The following is a 4,221-nucleotide window of genomic DNA, read 5'->3' on the forward strand; positions in this document are numbered from 1 at the left end:
GTCTTTTTTAAACTCCCAAATCGGAAGAAAAGGGCATCAACATGGATAAGTTTCATATTCCCGACCTTAGCCGTATTCCCAGACTGATCTTTGCTATTGTATGGTTTTTAGTAGGCGATATTAGCTATGCTCATTCTATTGAAAACTTGCAATATCGGCTAAGTTTGACACATATAGTAATACAAAACTACATAGCATTACAACTACTGAGAGGAACAAGAAGCACTTACATATTGAGGGTGGTTTGATGACAACTTTGGTTTGTGGTTAACTGACAAACAAATGCATGGAAGCAAACCAAGTTCATATAGTGATAGATATTTGACAATGATTCATAGCATAGATTTGTTTATTGTTGTGCTTTTATTTTGACGGTGTTACTTGTACGGTGATTGGTTTCGTTTGATATATAATAATAACCACTAAGCAACTTAGTCGTATATTTAATTGCGAGAACACCCGAGACTATCTAACGGGATTCATAATGTATGCTTCACGTCTTAATATAGGATCCACATTGCTTTACAAACATATCACAACCATGTAGGTCTTTATACTAGCTTCACAGTCTTTAGTTATCATTAACCACATCTTAAATTGGCAATCTGCAGCTTGATTTACAAAATCTGCAGCTTGTTACACAAGCAAACCTACAATTTATAGTTTCTATTATGAGAGGCAGTAATAAACAGACCTGATGCTTGAACCGGTGGCGTACGTAAAGTTTGAACTTGGTTTATAGGATGCGGCCCACCTATGGAACTCGTACCACCTTGTTGAGGACCTTGTATGGGAATGGGAATGGTAGGCATGTTTGCACGACCATAGAATCACGGCAATCGAGGACTTTCCTACACGACCTCCGCTACCTCGACCTGCGCCTCGAGCCATATCTACAAAAAAAATGTGGACATGGTTAAATCCAAAGCATGACCTGTCAAAATATCCAAAGCGGATGTCGCGATCATGACCGGTTTAGCATGCTTTGGGTGTTTTGCAAAATTTAAACAACGAATAAGGATGTTTCAAACGGTCATGATGAAAGCCTGTCATCCTTAAATAAATCAGGACGATCATGATGCTACCCCTCAAACAAGTCACTTGCATTGTTGAGATCAATCTTCAAGCAGAACACAAACACACACACACACTTGTATATACCTATTATGCACACATTCGAATAAGCAATGACAAAATTTTTAAATAGCCAAATAACAACACTAAGTTGCGATTTTAAATCACAATCTATAGAGATCAACTTCGTAGGCGGCAGAGTACGATTACGAGAAATCTAATTTTAACTTGTACCAACTTCAACAAAGACGACAACATAGATCCGGCAAGAACAGACTTAACAAAAGTGTAGCAAAAAACTAACACTGACTTACAAGACAGCCAAAAATTGTTGCAAACTTGAGCACAGCCTTCGGGCTAGTGACATTAAATTCCACCCATTCTACTCATATAGGACATGATGTGGTACTGGTTATTCAAAGTGAGAGATTTGGCACAAAAGATGTTTTGTTCTTTGGAAGACGGGATCAAGGTATTATTGAAAACTTGGTGCAAAGGTGTTTTTAACAGGGTTTCTATTTGGTTTGCGAGGGCTAATTTTTGGGTTGAATGAGCACGTGGTACATGGAAACATAAGCATACCAGTAGTCTTGTTTGGTTGCTGGTGTTGACTTCAGCATGCCTCAACAACTGGACAGGATGTGATGCAAAAATGGTAAAGATCATCACTTCTAACATTAAGCAAGGTTTCAGTTTTATTAGGTGTCGAGAAGCCGGCCACGGTTCTCTCGACTAGAAATACCGGAAAACACACAAGCTCACGGTGTAAGTCACAGAGGAGATAGCGGAGACAAAAATAAGGCTAGGTGGTATTAAGAGCAGGCAACGGCTCGACATGTCTTTGATGCCTATCGGATATGCATCACGGGAGCAACTTGATCAAATTTGGTTTGGATGCTATGGGTGCACAAGGGCCTTTTTTACGGGATGTTGGGGTGATTTAATAAGGAGACATAAGGCTGGTGAGGGAGAGAAAGGGACTGTGCTGGTGGTGTATGTGGTTTGCTTGTACAGAAAAGAAAAAAAAAAAAAAAAGGGTACATCCATCGATATTGTACAGGTCCAGCAATCTTTGCTTCATATGGCAGGTGCACAGGCAAATGTTCCATTGAGTCAAAGAACCCGGGGAAATATACGTTCTAACTTACACAAGATTTGCGGGATGTCCGCCTTCTAATCTTTCCATGTCATCCACTCGTAGAGTGGTCGAAGTAAGATCTTTAAAAATAAGCTCAATTAAGTAAGTGCTTGCCACATTCTTTGAAGCAGTTCACGAAAAGCACAATAGGCATTAGTCGTTGCATGAACACATGGCAATCATGACTTTTCATGCCAAATAATCTTTTCGCGTTTGTGTCTGGACATCTACCCAAATTAAACATATCCATCTGGAAACTTCAAACCACTTCACCCAATTGAACAAGATAACTCTTTCTTCCTTAGCTATTGTATATATAGCTTTTGGATATTTCCATTAGTGTCCTTTTACCTTAGCGTGGTCGATCACGAAATTTACCATATCTTGACGTGATTGTAGATTGTCTTTGGTTTTGTTATCAATATTAAGAATTGTATTAAATACATTATCAAAGACATTTTTTTCAATATACGCATGACGTCAAGATTATGTGAATCACAAGAACTCCAATAAGGCAAATCTGAAAATATGCTTCGCTTTTTCCATCCACACGACGCTTATACCTCACAGTTGCCCGGAATTTACAAGATGTAAAGGTGTTCATCATCACCCCAATACAACATACATCTGAATCACAACAATCGATTTTTTCAATCGTGCAAACCCAAACTACGCACTAGTTTCTTGTCCGATAATAGCTATCAAGCACTTTGTTATCTTCGGAGTAAGCGTCTTTCAACAATTGTATCATTTAGTTATAACCTCTACGTGACAAAGTATTCTCCATTTTAATATTTAACGATACTCGGAGACTCTTTTAACGCAAGTTGAGAGAGAGAAGAAGGGATATAATTTTTCATCGGCCCGACTTATTATGAGTTGTAAAATCTTTGGGACTCGGGATTAGGCTCCTCCTCCATTGAAGGATTAGGCTCCTCCTCCATTAAAGGTTCATAAGGATGAGAAGAATCAACTTCAATATTGCTATAAGATTGCGAACTCGAACCCTGACCAAAGTTGGGTCCAGCTGCATCCAAGACCATTTGTCGGTATGGATCATCGAATCCCGATTCAGGTTGATAACCATCATGCAAATCATTACCAGAAGCTATCTCACCGATCACATCTTTTCCCTTGATACTCCCAAACAAAATAGTCCTCAACAAATCCAAAATTAAAAAGGTGATATTCAACGATTTCAACATCCATGTATTTAATGTTGTGACATTTTTTACATGGACATCTAACCTTGTGCCGCTCATGTAATTTCGTTGAGAAAGTGCAAATTGGATAAAATTATCTACACCGGTTACAAAGCTAGAATTTATACCCCCTTGGCCATCCAACCTATTGTACATCCAATCACGCTCTAGATTATTCATGTTCCTATTAATGTTGACATAAACGAGCAATCAAATTAATGTTCTGTCTTAAATATCATTAATACAACCGAATGACCTCTAAATGGAAGAACAAGTCGAAATAACCCAGTGAAAACAGTACCATATCATTCACCTTTTAGTTAAAAAAAAAATGACAAAAAACTGAAATTAACAAAAACCGAAATCGAAACAAAAAAAATCAGTAAGAAACCCGGTTCACTAACACCGATTTCAAATCCGTATTATATAAAGAATGTTGAGTTAACTTCAAACTTTTTCTCGACATGCAATAAATTAAAACAAACTTTAACCACCAAATAATATTATCCTACAAGATTTAGCACAAAACAAAGGTCGAATTTCCATTTTTCATCGTATTTTCGCCCAAATAGAGATTCCCAATACTTAACCTCCTCCAAATAAATTATAAACCCATGAAGCCAACACACCCAACTGATTTTAGCCAAAAAAACACTTAAAACACTCTCATTTAGATAATAAGCAAGAAAACACAGATATCTTAATTTCGTTTTAGATTTAATGAGAAACACAAAGAAGGAGGTAAAAGAAGAACGAAAGAGCTACCCATAACACATACAAAAATCAAAACATACCTTTCCTTTAGAT

The sequence above is a fragment of the Lycium ferocissimum genome, chromosome 8, assembly GCF_029784015.1.
Source record: "Lycium ferocissimum isolate CSIRO_LF1 chromosome 8, AGI_CSIRO_Lferr_CH_V1, whole genome shotgun sequence".
NCBI lineage: Eukaryota > Viridiplantae > Streptophyta > Magnoliopsida > Solanales > Solanaceae > Lycium > Lycium ferocissimum.